Source organism: Panthera onca, chromosome E2 (assembly GCF_046562875.1).
Source record: "Panthera onca isolate mPanOnc1 chromosome E2, mPanOnc1 haplotype 2, whole genome shotgun sequence".
Taxonomy (NCBI): Eukaryota; Metazoa; Chordata; class Mammalia; order Carnivora; family Felidae; genus Panthera; species Panthera onca.
The window spans coordinates 2788593-2806366 of record NC_138353.1 but is presented as its reverse complement, the minus strand read 5'-3'; the positions used below and the strand labels follow the sequence as shown (position 1 = coordinate 2806366).

Genomic DNA, 17774 nt, shown 5'->3' with positions numbered 1-17774 from the left:
GTTGGGGAAACTGTTCTCTTTACAGTGACTGTAACAAATTACTTGCTTGTTTATCCTTTTTATCTTTTTAATATATTTTTTAATGTTTTATTTATTTTTGAGAGAGCAAGCAGGGGAGGGGCAGAGGGAGAAAGAGAGACAGAGAGAGAGAGAGAGAGAGAGAGAGAGAGAGAGATAGAGAGGATCCCAAACAGGCTCTGCGCTGTTAGCATAGAGCCCGACATGGGGCTTGCACTCATGAACTGTGAGATCGTGACCTGAACTAAGGTTAACTCAGAGGCTCAACCAACAGGGCCACAGATGGCTTGTTTATCCTTCCTATTAAAGCATACAAATTTACTTCTGGGCTATGAGATCTTATGCTCCTAGCAACCTGTTGGGTCATTCAACATTTTATGAATCAGAGCAGACATCTAATCACATCAACCATGGTGCCATTTTTAACATTTCTGCTCTATCCGTGCTCTTATATAGTCATTATCTTTATTATAATGCTTGTGGTTAATGAGTCTACAGGCTTGTGTGCTTGAAAACATCCATTAAAATTTCTATTTTAATGAGCAAATGTTAAATAGTGCTCTTTGAAATGATAAATGTTCAAACTGGTATAAAATATTGTGGGTGAAACATAGTGTTAGAGAATTAGCCCTAGGGGCACCTGGGTGGCTCAGTCTGTTAAGCATCTGACTCTTGATCGCAGCGTAGGTCTTGATCTCAGCGTTGTGAGTTCAAGTCCCACATGGGGCTCTGCACAGTGGGTGAAGCTTACTTTAAAAAATTAGGGGTGCCTGGGTGGCTCAGTCACTTGAGCGTCAGACTCTTAATTTTGGCTCGGGTCGTGATCCCAGGGTCATGGGATCAGGACCTGTGTTGGGTGTCACACTGAATGTGGAGGCTCCTTGGGATTCTCTGTCTGTCTCCCTCTGCCCCTCTGCTCCTCTCCCCTTCTTGTCTTCTCTCATTCTCTTTCTAAAATAAAATTTAAAAAAGAATTAGCCCTAAAAGTAGAATAAAAAACACGAAGACATACTCGATAGTAAACAAAATCTGGTAAAAAAGAACAATTTCTGGGTGAAAAGAGTGTTGGAAATCCATGGAGGGGGTGTAAGTTTGTCCCAGAGGTTGGGAGCACTATAGGCTTTCAGATACAGGGTGTGTTGCTGGCACTGGAAGTCTGAATTCTTTTGTTATCATATTATATTTCCTATATGGCTTTGCCCTAAGCCCAATGCATAGATAAAGGAATGCTTTATCCCTGTGCAAATGATCCAGGAGGGGAGTCTGGTTGCACAATGAGAGGCTCAGGAGGCAGGGCTGAGTGGCTACTTGGAAGGGAAATTATCTTCCTTTGGAGTCATGTGGGCGTTAGGGATACCCGTATTTTGACGTGGGGAAGATGGTTTGAAAATGGGCTATTTTCCAGACTGGAAAGCCATAGGGTCATAAATAGCAAGAAGCATGGAATTTAAAGTCATGTTAAGACCAGAGCCCTGACCCAGTGATCACGGTCAGTATTTTGGAAAGCTGAAAAAGCACCGAGGAGCACGCCCCCTTGGAAATCCAGCAAAGGGAGTCCTGTAGAGACTTTCCTGGTGTGATCTGAAACTGACCCCCATACAGAGAGGGCAGGGACAGACCAGAGAAAGATGCAAGCACCTCCAGGTTAGTAGGTGGCCATTTTAACAGCAAAAGGAACTTACACACGAGACTTGTCTTGGGCAGCAGCAAGACTAACGAATCCCCACATCTGCTCTCCAACCCTTAAAGGTTTGTAAAGAGGCATTAACTGGGCTCAGGCATGTGTACTGTGCAGATGTTTTCAACATCACATAACTCTGTCAAGGCTACGTCCTTGGAGCAGCCTCTGGTGTGGGAAAACCAAGCAGATCCTACATTCCAAGGTCAGAGGAGAGAATGAAGTGCCTCTGAGTATCTGGGTTCAGCTCATGGGTAAGTCACTAGTCATGTCTTCTTGATCATGTTCCCTGAAGCACCTTTGGGTATCCCTTTAATGCCAGGTTACAACTGGTTCTGAGCTACAGTTTTCCACAGAGAATGTAGACAAATTTTCCGGCTGTTTGGCTACCCATCCCCCCCATGGGGATCTTCTCATTAATTGCCAGAAGTTGTCCTTAATCATGAAAAGAGGATGGTGGTGATTTGCACTGGGGATAAAATTTATGCTCTGTTGGAGACACCCCAGATGTTCTATGCAGGTAGTGTTACCGAGACAACAGGTGACATCTGTGTGGGGAGATCAGGTCTAGGAACCTGTCTCTATAACTATGGCTAGTCCTGTCTGACACTTCTGTGCACAGACTCTGGAGCAAAAACCCGTCAGGTGAATGGTTTCTTATGTTCAGGGCAAAATCCAGGAGAGCAGGGTCTCCAACAAGAGAGGTACTTGAGGGTGTGGTTGTGCACCAACATTGGGCAGGACACATGCCCACCGTGTCTCACTCTGAGGGTCTGCATCTGTGCCACAGCTGGGTGGAGGGTGTGTGTGTGTATGTGTGTTGGGGGTGTCTCAGAGTGGGACTAGATTCGTGTGGTTCATTGCAAATCCTGTGCCTTGGGTCCCTGACCATAAGAGAGAGGAGGCCCTGGTCTCTTTGGAATCTGTGCCAAGCCCTTGATGACCAGAGTCACTGAGTTCTTTCCCATTGTTTTTTTTTTTTTTTATAAAAATTTTTTTAACATTTATTTATTTTTGAGACAGAGAGAGAGCATGAACAGGGGAGGGTCAGAGAAACAGGGAGACACAGAATCTGAAAGAGGCTCCAGGCTCTGAGCTGTCAGCACAGAGCCTGACGCGGGGCTCAAACCCACGGACCGCGAGATCATGACCTGAGCCGAAGTCGGACGCTTAACCGACTGAGCCACCCAGGCGCCCCTCTTTCCCATTGTTAAAAAGGAATTATTTGGGGCGCCTGGGTGGCTCAGTCGGTTAAGCATCTGACTTCGGCTTAGGTCATGGTCTTGTGGTCTGTGGGTTTGACCCCATGTCCGGCTCTATGCTGACAGCTCAGAGCCTGGATCTGCTTTAAATTCTGTGTCTCTTTCTCTCTCTGCCCCTGCCCTGCTCATGCTCTCTCTCTCTCTCTCTCTCTCTCTCAAAAATAAACATTGAGAAAACATTTTTTAAAAAAGGTATTGTTTTATTGGCCCTGAACAGATTGAGGCTTGCATGTGAAGCAACTCTCAGTGTCTCTCTATCCAGGGCCTTTTCCCCTGTTGTCCACAACACGTGATGATGCCTCTCGGAGGCTCTTCTGGGCTCTACGTTATCACTTTACTACCAAGCAGCTCTAGGGTCTGCGTTCATCTGTGATGAGATGGGGTACACACCCCTCTGCCGGCTCAGCACCACAGTTAACTCTGGCTGCTTCCATATACTGTATGCACCTAGTCACAGAAGCAAGAAGATTCTGGAAAATACGAGGAAGCTAGTGGAATAGAAAGTGTAGGCACAAGAGACACAGCTGCCTTTAAATTTCTTTTTCTTTCATTCATTTTTTTTTTTTTGCCTTTAAACTTTGTTTTAGTGAAAGTGGAGCTGTATCATCGGAAATGTTGTTGCAAAAATAGGGCTTCAGGGTCTTTTCTTTCTTTTTAGGACCGGCTGGCATGCAGTTTGTCCTGTTATGTGGAAAGTGAGTCACTGAGGCTACAGTAAAACCCAGCACCCTGGCGTGCCAGGGAATTTGCAGGTAATTAATTGTAAGTCAAAGGAGACACCAGAAAGCATTCTGTCTTTCCTCCTGCGATTGTGGCTCACCGTGTCCAGGTGGTACAGTTTGAGCATCTATCAGGAGCATCTATTAGGAGAATACTTCATGCCCTCACAAAGCTCAATGCAGGGGTAGAGAGAGAATGAAGGAGTAAATAAGGCAAGGGATACGCCCCACTTTGAGATGAAGAGAAGAAGCAGGTGTGGTGATGGAAAAGGACCGTCAGGTGTCTGAGCAGGTGAAGTAGAGTGCATTGCAGCTAGAGGAGGTGGGAGATGTTTGGGGTGCTGGGTGGAGGGGCATCCAGGAGGAGAAGGAGGAACGTGGGTTCCTTGCGTGATGAAGTGAAAACACGTTTCTGGTTCTTTCTAGGGAAGTGAGTTCAGCTGGCTCCTGTAAGAAAAGGGATGGAGGGCAAGATAGGTTGGAAATGTAATTGGCTTCCTGGCCAGAAATGCAGTTGTCCTCCTGTGTGTCCCTGCCAGCGGTAAGTAGTGACAGCTTTGGGCTGCACTGCTCTTTTCTGTTGTTTTGCTGGCTTCTGTTTCATTATTTATGTTCTGCTATTTGTTATTTGCTTCCTTCTACATACTTTGGGCTTCATTTGTTCTTTTTTTTTTTTTTTTTTTTTTTTTTTTTAGTTCCTTGAGGTATAAAGTGAGGTGGTTTATTGAGCTCTTTTTTTTCCTTAAGGTAGGCGTTTATCCGTATAAATAGCCCCCTTCGAACAGTTTCTGTTGAATCCCATAAGTTTGGTGTATTGTGTTTGCGTTTATGCTGGTCTCAAAATATTTTTTTGGCTTCCCTTTTGGTTTCTTCTTCACTCCATTGGATGTTCGGGAGTGTGTGGTTTAATCTGCACATAAATGTGGATTTTCCAGGTTTCCTGCTGTTACCGATTATTAGTTTCATGTCATTGTGGCTCGAAAAGATACTTGATGCAATTTCAGTCTTTGTAAGTCTGTTAAGATGTGTTTTGGGTGGTAACCTAGGACGTCTCCGGGCAGATACTCTGCATGTGTGCATGGAGGTACGTGTATCTGCTGCTGTGGGCAGGTGGTCAGGATATCTGTAGGTCTAGCTGGTCTGTATTGAGCTCTGGGGGCAATGCTTCTAATTGAGACTCTGTCTGGTGACCTATCCACTGAGGAACGTGGGGGCATTGCTCATACTCTAAATGAGTAGAGAAGGGCCCTTCTACCTTTAACTTGGTGCAGGAAGAGGAGAGAGAAAATTTTAGTGAGATGAACTCTGGTTCATTTTCCAGTCTCACACAATAGTGTGAGTGTTGGAGTATAGTTGATCTGTTCATTGCATTTTCCATGTTATTATTCTTCCCTCCTATCCCTCGCTGTGGCAGGAAATTAAAACAAGGGAACAAATAACACCTGTCATAAAAATAGTTCCTACAACCACTTGAGAACTTTGTTCTACCTGTTGTGATCTCAGACATGAAATTGACCTTGCATATCTACATGTGGTTTACGAACGCTGGTCTGTGTTGATGCAGACTTTACTTTTCTATAGTCTTTAAAATTTTTTTTTCATGTTTATGTATTTTTGAGAGAAAGAGCACAAAGTGGGGGAGGGTCAGAGAGAGAGGGAGACACAGAATCGGAAGCAGGGTCCAGGCTCTCAGATCTCAATGCAAGGTTCAAACCCATGGACCATGAGATCATGATTTGAGCTGTAATCGGATGCTCAACTGACTGAGTCACCCAAGTGCCCCACCCAAACTTTACTTTTAAGTGAGAAAACAGATGCACAGAGGGTGATGCTCCCCAGGTGGGATTAAGCTCATAAGTGGATAATTATAACACACCATAAGAGCTTCCAGGATGCAGAGTTTGGAATCTTCCTCTACTCAGAGATTAAGCCTCTGACCCAAGGTTATGTCATTCCCATATCCCCAATGATGGAACAGGTTCTCAGAGCTCAAGGCTGTGTTCTCATGTCCCAGCACCATTAATTACCATTGATGACTGGGGAATAAGAGAGAAGACCTGAACTGGGTGAATCCAAAGCAGATGGTAACAAACTTTTCATGGTGTGGCTTCTTGTGCTGTTTTTTTTTTTTTTTTTTTTTTTTTTTTTTTTTTTTTTTACACAGTAGTTCCATAACATGGTCCCAATTTTCCCCTAGAGCAAGAAGGATTAGTACCTCAGGGATTTTTAAAAATTTATTTTACCTTCTGACAGTGGGTTCTCAATTCTGCAGTAATAATTAGGATTATTGCTTTTAGAAGGCTTCACACCTTTTCTTGGAATAAATCTATTTTTCTGTTGTAGGTAACAGAGTCTTCTTTTTCACTCATAAAGCTTCAGATCAGTCTTTATTTTAATGCACCACCTAATGTGTGCTATGGTTGCTTTTGAGCTCAAGTACCTATTTTGATTCTCATTTATAATATCTAGAACGAGGACGCGTGGGTGGCTCAGTTGGTTGTGCGTCCAACCCAGGTCTTGATCCCAGGGTCATGCCCCTCGTTGGGCTCTGTGTGGAGTGTGGAGTTGGCTTGAGATCATCTCCATCCCCCCTCCCTCTCCCTCCTCTCGCGCCCCCTCTCCCTCCTCTCGCGCCCCCTCTCCCTCCTCTCGCGCCCCCTCTCCCTCCTCTCGCGCCCCCTCTCCCTCCTCTCGCGCCCCCTCTCCCTCCTCTCGCGCCCCCTCCCCTCCTCCTGCTCTCTCTCTTAAAAAAAATTTAAAAAAAAATCCAGAACCAACTAAAGAGTCAGACAAAATGCAGGAACTCAAAAACTACTGAAGATGTAAAGCAATCTGTGTGTGCGATGGTTTAATGATACTCTTTTACTAGCTTTACTGAGATATAATTGACTAACAAAATTGTCTCTACTGAAGGTGTACAACTTGATGTTTTGATCGGCTGTTTTGAGTAGTGTTTACTTTTTGGTGTGGACTGAGGTGTGCTGAAAAAGCTCTCCAGGAACAGACTTCTCAACAAGTTACAATCTGTGGAATTATTAATAACTAGAATTCTTTGGCCACTAGGGATATTTTCTATACTGAGTAGCGGATCTGAGGACATTTCAGGGACATGTTGTGTATTCAGGTGGCTACTGATTTTTTGAAAATTGCTTTAATATATAATACTGAGTTCTCAGAAGTTGAATGTGTATTCTTGTAATTTTTAGATAATCTTATAATTTGTGTATTGTTTTTGCATTTCCATTTAACTTTTTTTTAATGTTTATTTATTTTTGAGAGAGAAGGAGAGACAGAGTATGAGCGGGGAAGGGTCAGAGAGAGAGGGAGACACAGAATCTGAAGCAGGCTCCAGGCTCTGAGCTGTCAGCACAGAGACCGAGGCAGGGCTCGAACTCACAGACTGCAAGATCATAACCTGAGCTGAAGTGCTAGACTTAACCGACTGAGCCACCCAGGTGCCCCTCCATTTAACTTTATTAATGTATTATAATGGCAGACAGGATGATAATGAATTATAAAGACCCTACAGTAACATTCTTGTTGTCTCCTTTCACATGTTTATTTACAAAGTACACATTTATGTCATACTCATTATGTGTTAACCATATTTTTGACCAAGACAGGCATGCTTCTTACGTTCATGGATTTTATATTTGGGCAGGGGGTCGGAGCATGAAATTAAAGAGACATAACTACAAAGTAATAACGTGAAATTGGGAAATTGGTGTCCGTGGTATGTCATCCAGGTTAAGTTGCCTGTGGAATATGGTCACATGTCCCTTGTCAGAAGAAGAAAAGCCATAGGATCCCTTTACAAGGTCATAGAACTACGAAGAGCCACCAATGAGCCTACTCTTCACTCCAGGCCACTCTGAAGTGCTCACAATGTCTTTTCAGAACAATATCCTAAGAACCACAGGGGAAGTGGCTCTGAAAACCATCTTTGTGGTATAGATTGGAGTTGGGTCTTTTACCAATGTCATAACATATCTCCAATCTTGCGTGGACACCAGCGGAGGCTCCCCAACATGATTCTCCCCCACATGGCTATAGCCAATCTCTTGGTTCTTCTTTCCACTGGGACTCCACATGCTATGGCATCTTTTGTCTTAAAGCAACCCCTGTCCACCTTTGGGTGTAAACTTGTCTGTTACACCCGCCAAATGGCTCGCACCACCTCCCTGTGCTCCACCTGGGTCCTGAGCACCTTTCAGCGTGTCCCTCTCTTCCCTAGGAGAGCAGGGAGGATGATGCTCAGAAGAAGAGCCCCCAAGGTCCTTGGTCTTTACTCTTGAACCTGCTGGATTTCCAGTGTCTTAATTAATATCTATGTTCCTGTGAAAATCACTGGTTCACAGGACACATAAAACTATACCCAAGGCAAATGGTTTTGTTCATCCATAGGACCTACTACAGGAGTTGTCTTTTTTTTTTAAATGTTTTATTTTTGAGAGAGAGAGAGAGAGAGAGAAAGAGAGAGAGAGAGGCAGGCAGGCAGGCAGGCAGAATCTGAAGCAGGCTACAGAGCCCAACACGGGGCTCCAACTCACCAACCGTGAGATCATGACCTGAGCCAAAGTCGGACACCCAACCGACTGAGCCACCCAGGCACCCCAGGCTTTTTATTCTTGTTGTCCGTCTCTGATTCCATCTTTATTGGCCTCATAGTCTGTTCCACTGGTTCCATGGTGCCACTCCTGCACAGGCACCACCAGAAAATACAGTATATTCATAACTGCAAAGGCTACCACAAATGCCCACCAGAGACCAGAGCTGCCCATGCCATCGTGATGCTGGTGGCCATCTTTGTTGTCTTCTACATGCTGAATTCTATTCTTGCTTTTTATATCATTACTTTAGTAGGCTCTTACCTATGGTTGATGTATACTTCTCATACTTTGGCTTCATGTTCTCCTACTATTTGTCTCTTACTGCTGATCCTTAGGGATTCTACAGTTCCGAATTTCCACTCTTGAATGTTGAAAATGGCTATTAAGAATCTAAATCTATAGAAGTCAGCTTCAACAATAGCCATGATTATCCTGTTCAGTAAATCATTCCCTGAACACCAGTTACCAGTTTTTTTAACATAAAATACACAATGATCGTTATATCTTTAATTGAAATATAATTGACACATTATGCAAGTCTAAGATGTGTAACATGTAAATTTGATATATTTACATATTGCAATATGATTACCAAGGTAGCATTAGCTAACACCCCTATCATGTAATTATCATTTCTTCCTTCATAGTGGGAACAATTAAGATCTAATCTCTCAGCAATTTTGAAATTTGTAATACAGGATTGTTGATTATAATCACTATGCTGTGCGTTAGCTCTCCAGGACGTCTTTATCTATGTGTTTTCAGTTTGTACCTGTAAATAACATATCCCCAATTTCCCTACCATCCAGCCTCTGTTAACCACCATTCTATTCTATGTTTTTACAACTTTGGCTTTTTTAGATTTCACATATAAGTGGCATCATATGGTATCTGTCTTTCTTTGTCTGACTTATCTCACTTAGCATTCATGCCCTTAAGATCCATCTATGTTGTTGAAAATGGCAGGATTCCCTTCTGTATCATGGCTGAGAAATGCTCCATTATGTGTATATGTATCACAACATCTTTATCCATTCATCTGCTGGACACTTAGGTTGTCTCCATGTCTTGTCTATTGTGAATAATGCCGCAATAAACATGGGAGTGCATATCTTTTCAAGTTCCTGTTTTTTATTTCCTTTGGATACACACACACACACACACAAACATATATGCCTATGTATATATACATATATATGTATATACACACACATATATATACACACATACACACACACCCATTATTAGAATTGTTGGATCATACTGTCATTCTATTTTTAATATTTTGAGGAAACTCCATATTGTTTTTCATAGTTGCTATACCAGTTTACATTCCTACCAATAACGCACAAGGGTTCCATATTCTCGAAATCCTCAACACTTGCTATCTCTTTTTGATAATAACCATTCTAACAGGTGTGAGGTGACAACTCCTTGTGGGTTTGATTTGTATTTCCCTTATGATTAATGATATTAAGCATCCATTCATGTACCTGTTGGCCATTTGGATGTCTTCTTTGGGGGAAAAATGTCTATTCAGTTCCTCTGTCCATTTTTTAAATTGGGTTTTTTCAAAATTATTGAGATGTAGGAATTGTTTATATATTTTGGGTATTAACCCCTTAACCCATATGGTTTGCAAATAGGATGCCTTTTCATTTTGTTGTTTCTTTTGCTGTGCAGAAGCTTTTAAGTTGGTGGTACCATTTGTTGATTATGCTTTTATTGCTTTTGCTCTTGGAGTCTTATTAAAAAACAAAAAAAAAATATAAGACCAATGTTGAGGAGATTCTCCCCTACATATTCTTTTGAAAGTTTTGTGGCATCAAGTCTTATGTTTAAGTCTTAAAACATAAAGTTAAGTTGATTTTGAGTTGATTTTTGTGATTGGAAAAGGGGTCCAATTTCATTCTTCTGCATGCTTTTACCCAATCTTTCAAAGCCACTTGCTGAAGAGACTATTTCCTCAGTGAGTGTTCTTGGTTTCCTTGTCAAATATTGGCTGACCATATATGTGGGGGGTTATTTTTGGACTCTGTCTCATTGGGCTATGTGGATATTTTTATACTAGTAATGTACATAAAATATTTTTTAATGTTTATTTATTTTTGAGAGAGAGAGAGCACGAGCAGGGGAGGGGCAGAGAGAGAGGGAGACACAGAATCTGAAGCAGGCTCCAGGTTCTGAGCTGTCAGTACAGAGCCTGATGCGAGGCTTGAACCCACGAACCACAAGATCATGACCATAGCTAAAGTCCGATGCTTAGCCAACTGAGCCACCCACGTGCCCCAGTAATGTACTTTTTAAATTTCTATAGCTTAGTAGTATATTTTGAAATCAGAAGTGTGATGCCTTTGGCTTTTTCGTTCTCATGATTGCTTTGGTTATTCAAGGTCTTTTGTGGTTCCATACATACTTGAAGAATTTTTTTCTATTTCTGGGAAAATGCCATTAAAATTTTGATAAGGATTTCATTGACTCTATAGACGGCTTTGGGTAGTATGGACAATTTATTAATTTTTCCATGACCACAGGATATATTTCCATTTGTTTATGTCTTCAGTTTCTTTTATCAAGGTCTTGTAGTTTTCATTGTATGGATTGTTCACTTCCTAGTTAAATGTATTCCTAAGTATTTTATTATTTTTGATGCTGTTGTGAATGGGATAGTTTTCTTTTTCAGAGGTTTCACTGTTAGTGTATAGAAGTGCAACTGTTTGTTGTTTTCACACCCTGTAACTTTAGTGAATCCATTGATTAGTTCCAACAGTTTTGTTAAGTCTTTAGGATTTTCTATATAGAAGATCATGTCGTCTGCAAATAATGACTGTTTTGCTTCTTCCTTTTCAATTTGGATGCCTTTCTTTCTTTGTCTTGCCTAATTGCTCTAGCTGGGACTATATTAAATAACAGTGGTGAGAGTGGGCACAGTTGTCTTGTTCTTTTTAAGGCATTTTTAGGGGCACCTGGTGGCTCAGTCAGTTGGGAGTCCGACTTTGGCTCACAGTTCGTGGGTTTGAGCCCTGCATCGAGCTCTGTGCTGACAGCTGGGAGCCTGGAGCCTGCTTTGGAATCTGTGTCTCCCTGTCTTTCTGCCTCTCCCCTGCTCATGTTCTCAGTCTCTCAAAAATAAATAAATATTAAAAAAATAATAAAAATAAATTTTAAAATATTAATTTATTTTGAGAGAGAGAGAGAGCATGTGTGCATGAGGTGGGGGGAAAGGGAAGAGAGAGAGAATCCCAAGCAAGCTCCACTGCCAGCCCAGAGCCTGATACAGGGCTCAACCTCACAAACCGTGAGATGCGGACCTGAGCCGAAAACCAAGAGTTGGACGCTTAACTGTCTGAGCCATCCAGGTGCCCCCAGTTGTCTGGCTCTTGATCTTAGAGGAAAAGCTTTCACTTTTTCGCCATTGAGTATAATGTTAGCTTGGGTTTGTTGTAGATGGACTTACTCATGTTATGGCATGTTCTTTCTATACCTGATTTGTTGAGGTTTTAGCCATGAAAAGATGTGTTTCCTACAGCAATATGTCTTTGTCCGAGTCCAAGGTCTCTGGGTGCAGCATCAGTGATAGTAGTGCTTTTTGATTCCATCTTTTTGTTTTTGACAGAAAATTTCTTTATGTAGATGGGGGTGTAGTTTACATGAAAAAATTCATTTGTAACAAATTTGTAAAAGTTGGTTACATGGTACATTTAAGATCTGAGCATATCATTACATGTAAGTTATACGTCAATAAAATTTTTATACTAAAAACTAAGATACTTGATATTCACTCTATAACTCATTGTATGTATTTTTACTGTATTTTCATAACATGGAGAAAAATAACTTTATAAAATAACTGTACTCATAGCTTGGAAAGAAAACATTCTCTTCTATTTTAAATAAAAGGGAAAAGCAAAGACCTATCTGTAATGAAATTATGCAGCTGCTACTAAAAATACAACCTTCACATTTATGTCTTATTCATGATGAGAGAGAAAAAAAATTTCAAGGCTGGGTAATGCCTAAATATATTTAATAGAGTCTTTGCCTTTTTTTTTAACTTCTTTTTTTTTTTTTTTTTTACATTTTTACTTATTTTGAGAGACAGAGCACACGTGGGGGAGGGTCACAGACAAAAGGAAACACAGAATCTGAAGCAGGCTCCAGGCTCCGAGCTGTCAGCGCAGAGCCCGATGCGGGGCTCAAACTCAAAAACCGTGAGATCATGACCTGAGCTGAAGTCAGATGATTAACTGACTGAGCCACCCAGGCGCCCCTAGAGTTTTTGCCTTTAAAAAAGTATTCATATTAAAAATTTCATATTTATTCCAAGTCAAATTACAAGGTCTATGTTAGAGAACATCTCCAAAAAATATTTTCAAATCAACTTACATATTAAAAAGAGATATACAGAAGGCAAACTTTTGAAAAAACCCTACATGTACTTTTTAAATTTATTTTTATTTTTAAATTACATCCAAATTAGCATATAGTGCAACGATGATTTCAGGAGTAGATTCCTTAGTGCCCCTCTGCCCATTTAGCCCATCCCGCCTCCCACAACCCCTCCAGTAACCCTCAGTTTGTTTTCCATATTTGAGTCTCTTCTGTTTTGTCCCCCTCCTTGTTTGTATATTTTTGTTTCCTTTCCCTTATGTTCATCTGTTTTGTCTCTTAAAGTCCTCATATGATTGAAGTCATATGATTTTTGTCTTTATCTCACTAATTTCACTTAGCATAACTCCCTCCAGTTCCATACATATAGTTGCAAATGACAAGATTTCATTCTTTTTGATTGCCCAGTAATACTCCATTGTATATATATACCACATCTTCTTTATCCATTCATCCATTGGTGGACATTTGGGCTCTTTCCATACTTTGGCTATTGTTGATAATGCTGTTATAAACATGGGAGTGCATGTGTCTCTTTGAAACAGTACACCTGTATCCCTTGGGTAAATACCTAGTAGTGCAATTGCTGGGTGGTAGGGTAGTTCTATTTTTAGTTTTTTGAGGAATCTCCATACTGTTTTCCAGAGTGGCTGCAACAGCTTGCATCCCATTTTTGATTCCATCTTTGTAATTTTTACAGACAGCTGTAAATAGGATATTGAGTCAATTATTGTAATACCTGACCCAGAGGAGAGTTTGTTCTGATTGTTCATTTGCATTTTACACTGAAAATCATTCTTGGAACACTAAAAAGTAGCCCTCTTAATAGCTTTTCCAATTATTCTGTGAGCACTTAATTTCTTTCCAAAGATCTCAAATCAGTGGAGAAAAGAAGGAATTCATTAAAAAAAAAAAAACAAAGAAAACACTTGTTTGCACACCTGAAGAACAATAGGAAAAAGCTGGACCCATCTCCCACACTCTTAACTAGAGCTTGGTGCCCAGGTGATCAGAGGACCTCCTGATGCAAAAGGGGATGCCTATGGAGGGTACCCTGGATCTCCCAGCAGATGGAATTGGAAAAAATTTTAGGGCAGGCCTTCAGTGTCCCAACCCTGTCAGGGACTGTGACCTTACCATCTTGTGACTTTTCAGTAATCAAACACTCTTTGAGAATAGATAAACTTTATTAAATGTTAAAATAGTGGCAAATGTAAGGAGATGGGAGAATAGAATATGGGCCTCCTGAGTGAATGACCACATACGGATAATGTTCTCATGGCTCTGGAGTGGAAAGTGAAAAGTTTAATAATGAAAAGATTTAGAAGAAGAAAAGTTATGGAGGGAGAAGGGGCGGAGATGTCTGAATGCAGGGCTCAGGTACCAGGGAGATCTTGGGGGGGGGGCAGTGGGGTGAGGGGAGGACTCTGAGGAGGAGAGGAATCCTGTCCCGTCCTACTTACCACCCAGACCCCACCCACTTCCTGGGCCGCAGAATTTCAGAGCTGAGGGAGGCTCCGTGCCTACCCTGGCCATGGTTCTCCACTATGCTGGAGTCCTGCTTGGTTGGACTCCTGTTCCGGGTGCTCCTCACCATACTTGTCTGAAGTCTGCCTGTAGCAAACCTTCATACCTACTGCTATCTCTGGTCCATCAGTCCCACTGCTGGGATGACTATGTGGCCAATTCAGCCCTCAGAAGCGCCGTCTAGTTGGGACATTTGGCCATCCCACCAGTACTAGCATCTGACCAACTTCCCAGTTTTATCATCTTGTGAATTCTTGAGTCCAGTCATTGAGCATCCTTGGAGCTGCATAGACAGAGACTAGGCCTTCTCACCCACCTAGCACTGGATGCAAATTTTTCTCTCACAATACAACCAAGTCACCCTCAAACAGTGACCTGAGTCACCAACTTGAGCCTCATAAAACATCTTGTGAGTGAGTATGAGAGAGGGAGAGACTGAGAGAGGGGAGAGATTGGGAGAGATGGGGGGAGGGAGGGAGAGAGAGATTGGGAGGAGAGACAAAGTGATAGAGAGAGATTGAAAGCTAAAGAGACTGAGCAAGCGTGTAAGACAGTGACATGGAGAGACAGACATGGAGAGAGCAAACAGAGTGAAATGGAGAGAGGCAAGACAGAGACTGAATTGAACAGAAGGCTGACCCAGGCCCCCTGAGGTTCCCATACCCACCTAGTGCCATATCTGAAGTCCTTACATGTGGGAAGAAAACTTCAATTCCACACAAAGATCAGAGGCCTAGAACAAAGTCTCGCCTCCCCAACATCTAGTACATGGAGACACACACACACACACACACACACACACACACACACACACACACCCCTCAGACAGCTGGTAAACCTAGCCCATAGGAGGGGAAAATAATCCTTCTGTGCATGCCCCATTGAAAAACTGATCCAGAAATGGATGCAGATAATTGATCAATCAGAGCTCTTCAGGGATAGGGACAAGGTCCTGGCTTGCACAGGACATCTACACAATGTTGGGATGAGAGACATACAAACATACATGGAAGGGTATCCAGATAGCTAGTCAGCCTGGTCTCTCAAAGGCAGGAAAAGCACTTCATGACTGAGTTGTGAACAGTGCTAGTCACTTTCATGGAACATCACTTTGACTTGAATAAGTTGCCAACAGGCTATCGTCATTCAGAGTTAAGTGTTTGGCACACGTTTACTTGAAAATAAATGGAGTCTGTCATCTCAAGCAGAACAATGGACAATATTATTTTGCCAATGATAAAATTGGAGTCTTCAAGCCAAAGTGGTAACTGGAAAACTTGTATCCACCATCCGGTGCTTTGTATTTTCTGAATACTGACTTTTTAAGGGGAAAAATGATGATATTAATATGAGTAGCTTTAAAAATATTGTACAAAATATGAAAACATTCAGAAGGTCTGCATAACTATGTGAAATAATATTTTCCAAATGACAAATACAGATGTCATATAATTGTCCATGAGCAAAAATTCTATTCAAATACAGGATAGCCCTATAGATTTTACCTGACAGAGATCACTGATCTGACTTCCAATTCTACATTTTAAGTAACCATGATGAAGTTACCACTTTTCAAGTGTTGGTGTAATAGCAAAGAGGATTATCCAACATTACCTGAAAAGAAAATTTAAAATGCCCCTCGTCTTACTGGCTACATAGTTGTGTGAGGCTTGAAATTTTTCATTCACTTCAACCAAAACAAAATATCATAATATATTGAATGTGAAGTAGATATCAGGATCCACATGGCTTATATTTAGCTAGACATTAAAGAGATTTGTAAAAATATAAAATAATACTATTTACCATGATTTTAAAAAAGGTTTTTATGGGGGGAAGGGAAGGAGAAAGAGGGTGAGTGGAGGAGAGGCAGAGAAAGAGAGAGACACAGAATCTAAAGCAGGCTCCAGGCTCTGAGCTTTCAGCACAGAGCCTGATGTGGGGCTAGAATCCATGAACCATGAGATCGTGACTTGAGCTGAAGTTGGATGCTTAACCAACTGAGCCACCTAGGCACCCCTGAATTTTTTTTTAAACAGTTATTCTACATAAAATTTTTTATGTTAAAATGGAATGAATTTAAAGTTATTGAAGATATAAATAAATATTTGAAAATTCCCTCAGGTTTAATTTTTGTTCTTTCATTTGTTTTGTTTTTATTTTATTTATTTATTTATTTTATTTATTTATTTATTTTTATTTTATTTATTTCTCTTTTATTTATTTTTTAATATAATTTATTGTCAAATTGGTTTCCATATAACACCCAGTGCTAATCCCAACAAGTGCCCTCCTCCCTGCCCATCACCCACGTTCTTCTCTCCCCCACCCTCCATCAACTCTCAGTTTGTTCTCAGTCCTTAAGAGTCTCTTATGGTTTGACTCCCTCCCTCTCTGTAACTTTTTTCCCCCTTCCCCTCCCCCATGGTCTTCGGTTAAGTTTCTCAAGATCCACATATGAGTGAAAACATAGGAGGTCTGTCTTTCTCTGCCTGGCTTATTTCACTTAGCATAATACCCTCCAGTTCCATATATGTTGCTGCAAATGGCCAGACTTCATTCTTTCTCATTACCAAGTAGTATTCCATTGTATATATAAACCACATCTTCTTTATCCATTCGTCAGTTGATGGACATTTAGGCTCTTTCCATAATTTGGCTATTGTTGAAAGTGCTGCTATAAACGTTGGGATACATGTGCCTCTATGCATCAGCACTCCTGTATCCTTTGGGTAGATTCCTAGCAGTGCTATTGCTGTGTCATAGGGTAGTTCTATTTTTATTTTTTTCCCAATATATGAAATTTATTGTCAAATTGGTTTCCATACAACACCCAGTGCTCATCCCAACAGGTGCCCTCCTCAATACCCATCCCCCACCCTCCCCTCTCTCCCACCCCCCATCAACCCTCAGCCTGTTCTCAGTTTTCAACTGTCTCTTATGCTTTGGCTCTCTCCCACTCTAACCTCTTTTTTTTTTTTTTTTCCTTCCCCTACCCCATGGGTTTCTGTTAAGTTTCTCAGGATCCACATAAGAGTGAAACCATATGGTATCTGTCTTTCTCTGTATGGCTTATTTCACTTAGCATCACACTCTCCAGTTCCATCCACGTTGCTACAAAAGGCCATATTTCATTCTTTCTCATTGCCACGTAGTATTCCATTGTGTATATAAACCACAATTTCTTTATCCATTCATCAGTTGATGGACATTTAGGCTCTTTCCATCATTTGGCTATTGTTGAGAGTACTGCTATAAACATTGGGGTACAAGTGCCCCTATGCATCAGTACTCCTGTATCCCTTGGATAAATTCCTAGCAGTGCTATTGCTGGGTCATAGGGTAGGTCTATTTTTAATGTTTTGAGGAACCTCCACACTGCTTTCCAGAGCGGCTGCACCAATTTGCATTCCCACCGACAGTGCAAGAGGGTTCCCATTTCTCCACATCCTCTCCAGCATCTATAGTCTCCTGATTTGTTCATTTTGGCCACTCTGACTGGCGTGAGGTGATATCTGAGTGTGGTTTTGATTTGTATTTCCCTGATAAGGAGCGACGTTGAGCATCTTTT

General features: G+C 41.4%; 1 pseudogene; it reads left to right on the top strand.

The window, feature by feature from the left end:
- Positions 1-1946: 1946 nt before the first annotated feature.
- Positions 1947-17774, top strand: part of LOC132676094 (vomeronasal type-1 receptor 4-like) — a 108141-nt pseudogene continuing 92313 nt past the window's right edge.